The sequence below is a fragment of the Gadus macrocephalus genome, chromosome 20 (genome assembly GCF_031168955.1).
Source record: "Gadus macrocephalus chromosome 20, ASM3116895v1".
NCBI classification, from domain to species: Eukaryota; Metazoa; Chordata; class Actinopteri; order Gadiformes; family Gadidae; genus Gadus; species Gadus macrocephalus.
In genome coordinates, this window is record NC_082401.1 from 11,033,881 (window position 1) to 11,046,387 (window position 12,507).

A 12,507-nucleotide genomic window follows, 5' to 3' on the forward strand; every position below is an offset into this window, starting at 1 on the left:
ACTCAGAGTAGGTCCTTAATCTCTTACTGAAGTTGTGTTTGCATCATCTTGAATATACCTTAATGCATTAGGCCTGTGTAGGACCAGTAAGTCGTGGTCCTACACAGGCCTACTTCATGGGGAATCCCTGCTGTGTAGAACCAAACAAATCTAATCGAAGTATTGGGAATCCAAGGGAACTGTTCGCACAAATGTACACATCAAGGATTTTCTTTCCACAATATGACCCCAGAGGGGTCAAGATCCACAGCCAGAGGGGGTCAGAGGGGTCAATCTAACAGAACATTAAGAACATGAATCTAACAAAATAAAAAATAATAAAAAATGACCATTCGATCAAAATTAAATTGCATTGAAACCTTGTTTAATAAATGCAATATATTGACGTAACATCCTGTTTCCATTTCCCTTTTTTTTCTTTTCTTTTGGTTTAGAATGACAATATCATAACAGATTACAATAATTTTATATTCAGTCGAACATCTGGATGTGTTAATATCAGGTTGTTGTCAACAATATAATATAATGTCAAAAAGTACAAATTGTTCGGTGGTTGTGTGCGGTCCAAATTGTAATCCTCGCACCACTCTATTTCATCTATTCCAAGCGCCACAAGAGGGCAATGTTATCTCACTTGATGTAGACGCAGGGTTAAGGAGCACAAATCCCATTTTGCTTATCCCGAGTCTATGTGGCGTTATGCATTTAATCACAACTTCAGAGGTAATATCTGCAGATGAAAGTATTCACACCTCGGCCGACAGACGGATGGTAATTTCACTCATGAATGGAGCATTTGATCAGGATCTGAATGGGTCCTGTGAGTGTCTATCCACCCCGCTGCCTTCCCGGCTTCATAATATACTTATCATACGTTCAGAAAGAACACAACATCCGAGGGAATCCGTGGAAACCAAGTGTGTTACAAAATGTAATGCAAAAAGTAACGGGGTGACTCGGAGATGCAGATGACTCCACTAATGAGTGGAGTCCACATTTGCGCCAGTGTTTGCGCGTGCAAACGTGAGTGTGTTCATACGTGTTTGTATCTGTGTACGTGTGTGTGCGTGTGTGCGTATGCGCGTGTGTGCGTGTGTGTGCGCGTCTATGCCTGTGTGCGTGTGCTTGAGCTGTTTTTGGTTAATTTGCGCCAGTCCACACTGATTAGATACAATTGACAACATATACATATAGAATGCATGTCTATGCAATTGAATAAAAAGCGGCAGGCCAAAGTGGGGTATGTTATGGGAAGTCACATAACAAATGGCAGATATTACAGTGTCAGAAAAGATCACAAGGTGGTTTTGTTCGTTTCAGGATTAGGGGTTGAAATTAGCCTATAGGCTGCTTGCGAAATAGATTTATTATCTTTAGGACTTCCTGTTTCACTAAAATTCCAATAAAATTAACATTATTTTTAATTTAACCAACTATGCCATTTTCCATGTGGAGGTTTCTGTCGCCGAGAGATGATGTAATAGACAATAGAAAAGACAGTATAAGAGGAGTTCGAAAAATAGTGAAAATACACAGTTGATGAAGAACATTTATTAAGGAGCATGAAAGATAGAAAGAATTAAATCAGTAAGAAAGAAAGACAGAAAGAAATAAACAAAGCTAATTGAAAGAGAAAGAGGAAGAAAAAGAAAGAAATGAATAAAAGAAAGCCAAACAAATTAATGAATAAAAAGTGGAAAGAAAAAACAAAAGGAAGGTGAGCAAGGTAGAAAGAACGAAAAGAAACAATGAAATAATGGAAAAAAAAACAGACAAAAGAAATAAGGAACAAGTGAAGGAAAGATATAAGGAAATCAAGAAAGAGAGGAGAGAAGAAAGGAAGGAGGGAAAATGCGGAAGAAAGAAAGGCAGAAGAGAGCAGGTCTGGGAGGCAGCGAGGGGGAGCGTGGATGCAGGTGTGAGGAAGGCAACCTCCAGAGCCAGCCAGTTGCAGACAGTAATGTCATCAGAGTGGGACTCCCAGCTGAATTCAGTGCTGTTCTGCATGATTGCCCATGATAATTGTGTGTTGATAGGGAGCGCCGGAGATGGAGTATAATTTCCACCGAGAGATTCCTAAACAAATACCTGTGCTCAGCAGTGAGATGGAGTGGCGGGGGGGGGGGGGGGGGGGGGGGCAGGGGGGGGGGGGCGGGGGGGAGGAGGAGAGGAGAATAGAGGATGAGGGAGATAGTGGATGTGGCTGGGGGTGGGGGTGATCAGGGTTGAGGCTGAGCGAGATTGGGAATGAGAGGGTAAGAGGTCTAGGAAATGAGAAAAGGAGGAGGTGAATGCAGTGGTCTGAAAGCAGGTGTTTGCGTATTGTGTAATGCGGCCGAGGCTGGATTTGACACATTTAGGGAAAACATTCGAAGAAATGTGGTGCTTACTATCCCTCTACAAATAATAATACGGTGAGCTAATTTGTTATTTGAATCATGACACAACATGGAATTAATGAAATTATGTTGAATTTCCAGAAGTAATTCTCTATTGGGTCCGAAAAACATCAACGTAACATGAAATCACTTAAATTCTAAATGTTTTAAATGATATAATGATATCAATGACATAGAAATAATAAAATACATCATTTAAAATGCTCTCTATCCTGTGAAATCAATTTAAACTGCAATAACAGCGGCATCACAGTGAGGCCTCTCAAAGTACAACATTTGCCATGAAAAAGAACCAAGACAAAAGGTGTGTGGGACTAAAAGTGTAGCACGTGTGCCATTGATCGGCCTGAGCTTTTTACTCATTGTCAGATGGGCAGCCGATAGCATCAGCAGGGGCAGATGAACAGATAAGGTTTTAGTGGACTAATGTATATTTAACCTTGAGTGGGGGGATAAGGCTAATTGGAAAAACACTCTGTGCCTGAGCGCTCCCCACGCGGGACACATCAGTGTAGTTATCATCTCTGAGAGTCTTATCTGGCTAATGTATCATAATCTTAGGCGACATTTAAGTCGGATTATATTTCAATCTGATTCATTCGAATACTGGGGAAAAAGAAAAGTATTTGACTTGCATGTACAACATGGCAAGTCAGATTACACGCTACTTTCCTCTTCAGAGATAGTTTTACATAATTTCCGATTCGTTGTGAAATAATGAATAGACAATGGGCTGTATAATTGCGAGAAATTTACAATTCAGAGCACTACGTCGTAGGATCACTATGCATAATTCAGAGTGTTGAACACATAGGCCAATGGTGTTAATGGCAGCAAAAGTTACTAAACTCAAGAACAAACGACTGCAAATAAACAATAAGGTTCAATTTTCCTTTTCTACTTTTGACAAATAATGTCCCGAAACATCAACCCTCTCTGAATAGACGCAAACCAAAATGACCCTCCAAGTCTTGTTGAAGCTCATACCCATCACCCACTGAAGAGTGAGCCTTTCCATCAATGCAATGCAGCAAGTATAGAAATCCCCCATAAAGGGCCAGCGAGGCCCCTGAAAGTAAGCCGGTTTAAACCATACCTTGATCGAGGGTCTCCTTTCGGCCTCAAAACATCTATTGCACTCCAGCCTCGGTGTGTGCATGTAAATTGCATTCCGAAGCGTGAATGAACAGCTCTTGTACACGCTCAGGGTTGATTTTCAAAGACATGCTGATGTTTTTCCTTTTTTTAGTGGAACTCCACTCAGTGATCCCCTCTAAACTGCCAGTGTGACTGTGAGGGGGGATGATTGGCACAAGGCTGAGTCCACCATGTTCTGCTGTCATTTCAAGCAGCAAACAGACACACAGACAGATTCCAAACTAATACATTCCAGTTCACCATTTAGTCCAAACACCATTTAGTCATTTCCTCCTTGTGATGCTCTCAAAACATCTTAATAGGTGTCTGCTTTTAGTGTATAGCTTTTTTTTCTTTTAATATAGTTAACAGTTATTTGTCGAATGAAACAATTTTTTTTTGTCGCTGTGGTGCTAAGTAAATACATGGTGTGTTGTGTAAGTGAGCCACGCATACAGGGAGGTTTACTCACCCAATAGCTTTCTCACATTTTAATCCCCTTTTTGGGTGGCTTGCTACATTTCAGCACCAGGCAGCTCTTCATTTGGGCTTGGCTTCCCCTCAAGCAATTAATTAATGCTACAGTACAAACAGCCGATGGATTTTGTCATGAATATTCAAATCAACCTCTTGCATATCATTTCTTATTCAGCGTTGTAACAAGGGGGCTATGGTGAAGCAGGCATCATTGCTTCAAAGCCTGTGGGGCTTTTTCTCCTACTCTACCTATCCATCCCTCTCCATAGGGTGACTATAACCTCTTTATCTGACATGCCCAGGATTAACAAGTTGTCAAATTTCATCTCTCACATTTTCTATCATATTCCACTGTGTTTTTTTTTTTTCATTTGGTCGGTTAAAAAAGTGCTTTAATCCTTTAATTATTTAAGTATTTTTTTATACTCCAATAAAAGGTAATTAACTCGTTCATATTACTGCCAGAAGATATTTAAAACTTCAATCTGATTTAATAATTGACAGATCTTGTCATATAGCTGGTAAAATAGGATGGCATAATAATTTTCTGTGATTTGTTTTGCAATATAATTTGATAGGATTTCATTTAATGCTATCAATTCATTATTAGATTAGGTTATGAGATACGATTGCTTAGCTTCCCTCTTTAAATCATCATTCAAAATACTATTCTTATTCTTATGACTATTGCTATCATTATAATAAGATATTTACATATATATATATATACAAATATAATAATATTGCACTTTTACAAAATATTTTTAACAAAGTATTTATGGTATGAATAAAACAAATGTCAATAAACTATAATTAAGTAAAGTTGTCCACGTTTTTCTAAACACAACATGGTACTTTATTGTGCCAAAAGGCATAATATGTTAAACTACTTACAAACTTTGATGGAACCAACATTTCCTTCACATCAGTCTCAGAGGTAGAAAAAAAAAAGTTTTTTGTTCCATTTCAATGAACAATAATTCCTCAGACTATTTTAATATTATACATATTGATGTTATTTAAAAGAAGCCACTGCCATATCACTTTGCTTAAAGCGCATCAGTACGTGCAAAATGGATTCAAATATATACACATATTTGTCTGATTTAAATCCGGAAAAATACACAATTTAGATTCCGCTATTCAAATTTGTACTTTCTTTGTTTTGGTCTTCATGTGTATTCATTAGTTATTGCTTTTTATGCGACCCGACTTCATTAGAGTAACATTTATGAAAATCACTCTGTATTATGGATTTAATTACGGCAAAGAAAACACAGACCTATTACTAACACTTGAACTATGTTGGTACAGGGGTGGGGGGAAGTTACCGCATGAGCAACGCAGTCCTCAGATGTCACGTCTAGTCGCACTCTGCCTGGACGCTGATGTCAGGTTTACACAGATGTACGCCACAACACCATGTAGTCCTATCGTAGCCCCGGGGTATACATATACATTACACGTTGCTCCGCCATATTACCCCCCAGGACCAGCCTGCTTGGATGGAAACAAAAGAAAATACCAGGCCAGAGGTGAAAGGTTAATTTCAGTTAATACCAGAGCAGAATAAGTAGCATACTGAATCTGCTGCATTTCAACCAAATACCCAAGTGTAACTGAAATAGATATGCTCTTATAATGATGTAGGTATGCTGTATTCACAGATAAAATAGAAGGTCAACATCTACTAAAACAAATATTTCTGAAGCACACTTCAAGACACATTGCAAGAGATGTGTGGATGCATATGTGTGTGTGTGTGTGTGTGTGTGTGTGTGTGTGTGTGTGTGTGTGTGTGTGTGTGTGTGTGTGTGTGTGTGTGTGTGTGTGTGTGTGTGTGTGTGTGCGGGTGTGTGTGTGTGTATGAGTGAGAGATAAAGAATGTATGACTATAAATATATAATTATTGTAGTGTGTTTGTGTGGGTGTGTTTCTGTTTGTGAATGTATGCTTGTGTGGGTGTGTAATGTGTGTGCGTGTGTGGGCCTGGGTGTGTGTGTGATTGCATGCCTGGGAGAATGTATGACTGTCAATATATGACTGATTGTGTGTGTTTGTGTGAATGTTCGATTGGATGTGTGTGTGTGTGTGTGTGTGTGTGTGTGTGTGTGTGTGTGTGTGTGTGTGTGTGTGTGTGTGTGTGTGTGTGTGTGTGTGTGTGTGTGTGTGTGTGTGTGTGTGTGTGCGTGCGTGCGTGCGTGCGTGCGTGCGTGCTTGCCTGCCTGCGTGTGTGTGTGTGTGTGTGTGTGTGTGTCTACTTCACCTGCTGGTTTTGCATTAACGTTGCTGGAGCTTCGATGAGGATCTCGTCTTTTTGAAGTTCCCAATAAGGAGAGCGGTGTTGAAGAGACCAGCAGTAGAGCTTCATGTGCTCTCATATCCCTCAGAAGATGTGCTTTTATAGCGACGCCCGCATGATAAATTATACCTTTGACCCCCGAGTTGGATTGACATTTCTTGAAAGTAAAAAATCTGGTATGGAAAGATGTGTTGTACTGACTTTGCATTGGTAAAAAGGAGCCTCTCCATTAATTGAAAGTATAATGATATCCTGCACATGGATGTGTGTGTGTGTGTGTGGGGGTGAATAATGTATCTCCATGCAGATGATAAGTAAACATGTTCATATATTCATTTATTAATATATACTTTTTAGAATGTTATTGTGTCTGCTGTCGTTTTAACAGCGCCATCACTTGTATGACGCTCTCTCATTGGAGATGGTATTCCGGCGCCCACCTTTTAACAGTGTACCTATTTCACAGACACAACCCTATAAAAATGCAGAGGAAAAAGCATATCGTTGAACTGCATTGCCTTTTATATGTTACAAATCCAACAGGAAAAACACACGTATGCATATATGCATACGTGTGTGTGCATGCTCTTTCCTCCCCTCCCGTTCACAACTACGTTGTCCAAAGTCGGCCTGTGAACGTGTAGCAGCGGAAAGGTACTGTAGGGTGCTGCTAGCGCTCGGTGAACTACTGAAGTTTTCCCAAGTAGTGGAAGCGTGCACTAGGGGGGCCCGGCCCGGCAGAGCGGGTCATGTGCTCACGGGTGTGCGCGCTGGCTGGTACATGTTAGCACCGTTGATAAATAAACATTACTGCGAAGGTCTGTCAGCTCCTGTTAGAATGTCCCCGTAGCAGTGCTTCACTTGATTCTATGCTCCGAGGGCAGGGAATATTTAATTACTGCTTTGAATGACATGAATAATCACAAGTCACATTCTCCGCTAGCCACCAGCGCACTGAGAAAGTCTTGTGCATTGATGTTTAATATTTACATACTAAATGTCCCAAGTATTCATGAAAATGCTGGAAAAGAAAAAAAACTGTAATCTCGTACATCGAAAGTTGTGTGGCTTGTTGTAATTTGTCATCTTTTACTTTTTTTCTGAGGCGTAATATTCTATAGTTACTAAATACTTTAGGGTGTAGGGTTATTAGTTTTGTTTGGGATTCACTTTTTTGAATAAAGCGTCTAAAATCTAAAATCAATGAACATCTTACCAGCAACATAGTTGTTAAGACTGCTGCGCTGTAATCTGTCCCTTCGGCCCAACCCAGTACCTGCATACATACCTGTGTGTGTGTGTGTGTGTGTGTGTGTGTGTGTGTGTGTGTGTGTGTGTGTGTGTGTGTGTGTGTGTGTGTGTGTGTGTGTGTGTGTGTGTGTGTGTGTGTGTGTTATTTGTTTATGTATGTGTGTTTATCCCTGCATGCGTGTGTGTGTGTGTGTGGGTGTGTGTGTGGGTGAGTGTGCACGTGTGCATTTATACCTGTGTGTGTGTGTGTGCGTATATACATACATGTGTGTGTGTGTGTGTGTGTAGCCGTCACCCCCCTGTCGTCTCAGCCTCCCCAGAAGTCGTCCAGGCGAGCACCTGCCCGTTGGAACACTGGACACCTGTTTCCTGGCACGGCGACATCCGCATCCCCCGGGACAGCCAGGGGCATCTGCTCGGCAGACAGAGCCGCCGAGCGGGTTGCCCTTGGCAACAGGGTTCCGGGGCCAGGCCTTGGTGTCGGCGGCGCGTGGCACGTTGACTCGTTGTTTGAACTGTGGGGTAGGGAAATGCACTCGTGTGACAGCCCTGTCATTGTTGCGTAATGCACGATGACACAAGATGCTCAACACCGTCGCCCGAGCGCCATACGACACTCTGGCTCTCCGGCTCTGGTCCTGCTTGGTCTTCACTGGGCTGGTCTTTGTGTCCGGCACAGGTTGCATGGTGCATTAGTCGATACGGTCAGTAGAGTTGTTACATTCAGTAGAGGGTAGAGTCAGTAGAGTCCTTACACTCAGTGGAGGGGATAGTGTGTAGAGTCCTTACACTCAGTGGAGGGGATAGTGTGTAGAGTCCTTACACTCAGTGGAGGGGATAGTGTGTAGAGTCCTTACACTCAGTGGAGGGGATAGTGTGTAGAGTCCTTACTCTCAGTGGAGGGGATAGTGTGTAGAGTCCTTACTCTCAGTGGAGGGGATAGTGTGTAGAGTCCTTACACTCAGTGGAGGGGATAGTGTGTAGAGTCCTTACACTCAGTGGAGGGGATAGTGTGTAGAGTCCTTACTCTCAGTGGAGGGGATAGTGTGTAGAGTCCTTACACTCAGTGGAGGGGATAGTGTGTAGAGTCCTTACTCTCAGTGGAGGGGATAGTGTGTAGAGTCCTTACACTCAGTGGAGGGGATAGTGTGTAGAGTCCTTACACTCAGTGGAGGGGATAGTGTGTAGAGTCCTTACACTCAGTGGAGGGGATAGTGTGTAGAGTCCTTACACTCAGTGGAGGGGATAGTGTGTAGAGTCCTTACACTCAGTGGAGGGGATAGTGTGTAGAGTCCTTACACTCAGTGGAGGGGATAGTGTGTAGAGTCCTTACACTCAGTGGAGGGGATAGTGTGTAGAGTCCTTACACTCAGTGGAGGGGATAGTGTGTAGAGTCCTTACACTCAGTGGAGGGGATAGTGTGTAGAGCGTATACAGAGCCTTTACTCTCAGTGGAGGGCACACAGTTAGTATAATGTACTAGGAGGAGGTCTGCTCCCCATACAGAGCCCTGTAGCCTCAGTAGCAGCAGCCTATTCTGGCACATGTTGAAGAGGTTCAGACTGGGTTGCTCTCCACTCTCATCATCCTCGCCGTGCGTTTGAACTCTTCCTCTTCTATCACAACATCTGTTCCTCCAACCTGTTCCTGTTTCTCCGGCTGCCTTCGCTGCTGATCCAGTCACCTGCCTTTCGCCCTGCCGTAAGGAGTTGGCCTGATGAAATAAATAATCAAACAGCCAACAAAAAGGTAAATGAGTTGACTCAATGTTTCTGTATGCAATTGTATTCTTAAGAACAATAGCATAAGTCTTCATTGGAGCGTTTTTGAGTCACCCAGACACGGTCAAATTCTATTATAATTTTATCAGTTTGAATAATTGTTTGATTCTTCTGTCTTGTTTTTGATTTGCAAACTGTTTTCAGGAATTATATCATATAAATGAACTAATAATATAAATATGTTACGTTGTTATGCAAAAATAAATGTGTTGCCTTGCGGCATCCTCTTTTCAAGAATGATTTGATCAAAAGTTTGAATCACCTTGCATGATGAGAGTCTCCTAAAAGTTAATGAAAGTTTTCCGACGGGATATTTCTGAAGGTGTGTGTCACCTGCAGCCTCCTCCTTTTTTTTAACCTTCACTAAATGCTTAAACAGCATTTTATCCTGATTCCAGTCCCGAGGAACACGTTTCTTACCCAGAGTGACTTTAATATCTTTCTGCTTTACGTGCCACGATGATGGATCATCCTGATTGTGGATCCGAGCGGTGACAAGCGAGAGAGGGGCGAGCCCGAGTAAGCCGTCCACGTTCTTTTGGTGGCGTTGGACCTAACTTCACACACCTATCAATGCGGGACAATAAATCTTCTGAATGCATATTCAACACTGAATCAATGCACACTGTCGCTTGAAGGTTAACCTGTTTTTTGATTGAATTTGTTATTCAAATACCGCCTGCAAGCCACAGCATTTTTTTGTCTTTTCCCTGAACTGATGGTTCAGTGATTTGTAAAGAAGGGGGGGTAAAAAAATGATAAAAAGATAATGAACATAGACTAAAGGGAACTCTTGTCTAAACGCGTGTATCACTATCACTTGGTTCAATTTTAAGTTACCAGCATAGTTATTATTCGATCAGTTCATTGTCGTGGAATGAAGTTATAACATAGAGACAAAACACTTAAATGAAGCATACTGTACCACAGACTTGAGTAGGTCCTAGTGTTGTAACTTCGTGCCGTGATTATGCGTATTTCGATTTCTACGTCCCCGTGGTAACCGCAGAGGCCCATTGCATAAACATGCCAAAATATTTCCTTGCAGTACAACCAGATGTTGTTAAGTATTTATGCTAATCTATCACAGTGAGAACTCAACTCTTTCACTTCCCAAAAGAAATGTGATTCTTTTTTCAAGTCCATACTTTCAAGAAAACAGGGATTATGTACTATTTATTTGCTATCATCCAAGCCCCAAGGTGGTTGATGTATTCAACACAATACAGGTAAGAACTGCTCCAATAACCGCAGCTCCAGGTAGGAGCGATAGCCGGTTCAATGGAGGGGGTTGAGGCGGGATCCCGCGTATCATTAGACACAGTGATAAATGACCTGGTAGACTACACTCCGCGGGGCTTTGACCCTCTGACCTGGGCTGCAGAGGCCCAGGGAGGCCTGTCTTGGGATTGCGATAGACCCATACTCTGTTAACAAGCCACCGAACGCGAGAATTAAAGGCGGTAATGAGTTCTGCGGCATATCAGCTATGGCTCGTTTGCTGTATTGAAGAGGACTCTGCCGTCTGGAGTATCTGCTTTAATTAGGGGACTGGCTAAACCAGAGTTCCCTATAGCCTGCCGCTCTCCCATCCCCCGCCAACCCCCCTCCCCCCCAAACCCCACCACGTTGCCAATAGCCTACTTATGTGCTTATATCTATTAGTCCTTTCGACGACTCCTCAGTGGGTTTTTACCCCCTGCATAAATTTCGCCGCGGTTACTCGCGATAAATCACGCGGTAAGTGGAACAGATGATGCGAATTCGATCACATGGGTTACATTGATGTTAGAACGCCTCCACAATTTACCGGGTTATTTCTGCCAACTTGTGCGATCGCCGCATCTGAACTTAATGACGCAAGTGAGGTGAGGCTTTTCTTCTAAATTGCTGAGGTTGTGTGATGCTGCGGGTTTGACCCCCTGCGATCAGAAGGCCCTTACTGATTACCCCCTGGTCATTTAGGCTGAGTAGGTCATGATCGCTTATTCGCTCTACCGCAACGCAATTTCCGTCCTCTGACATCCTATGAGCTGTGTACATCACTGAACAGACCCTGGAGCAAGAAGAAGAAGAACAAGAGAAGAGGAATCACAACAAAAATGAAGAAGGAGGCTGAATATGAAGGATTTGACAAACCAATATCCTAAGCCTGTCATGGAAACGGATAACCCCTCGGATGTCCCGCCCTCTCTTGCCCCTCTCCTCTTAGAGCCATGGTACTGGTACCGGAAGTCCTCCCCCTCTCTCTTCACCGACACACACACATGGGACAGCCCCCCGTTCCAGACGCTCTGTATTGCGAACGCAGGGGGACGGGGTGAGTCCTGGTTTAGCGAGGGAGGGGGAGGGAGCCTCAATCACAAACTCTCTCAATCAGGACCTGATCAAGCTGCCCATATGCACACCCCACAGGGACGGCATGTAGAGGCTGTGGGTTCAAACATCCCCCCCCCCACCACATTGTAACACCCTCTCTTCATCATAACTGCACTTGTGAATTTTTAATGTGAACGTTGAGGAGACCAATTGAAATCAAGGAGTATCAAGGAGGCTAATAGAAATGTAGCTCCTAATAATGATACATTTAGATTTCTACTTCCTCTGGCCATCTTCTGCCGGGTAGATTGGATCATGTAATTCTATATGATCATAGGATATATATTAAAAGGCACCATGATGAGGAAATAGGGAAGCTGGTGCCCTGGTGAGAGCTCATCAATTAATTAATTAATGGATTAAGTAAGATGAGAGGGTGTATGAACTTAAGTACCCAATGTTCCTAATTCAATTAAAATTCAACTCAATACAACTCAAACGTAATTTAGTTTGATTAAATTAAACATATATAAAATAGATTATTATTTAGGCCTCAATGTCATTTCAACATTCATTATGTGTGAGATTTAAGTGCTATCTATCAATATATATTGTTTATAATCATCCTCTGAGCCTAACCATGCTGTGAACTATTTAATTAACATTGACATTAAAACACGATCTGTAAAGAATCTCCCCGAGGACTACCGTGTAGCATTCTCCAGCGCCGTGCTCCTTGTTGTTTACAAGGTGAGCGCACAGCTTAAATGGTAATAAATCCACCAATTTATCCTCCTACGTGAACATAAGCTAACCACGGCGTTAACCAGCATCTATTTAC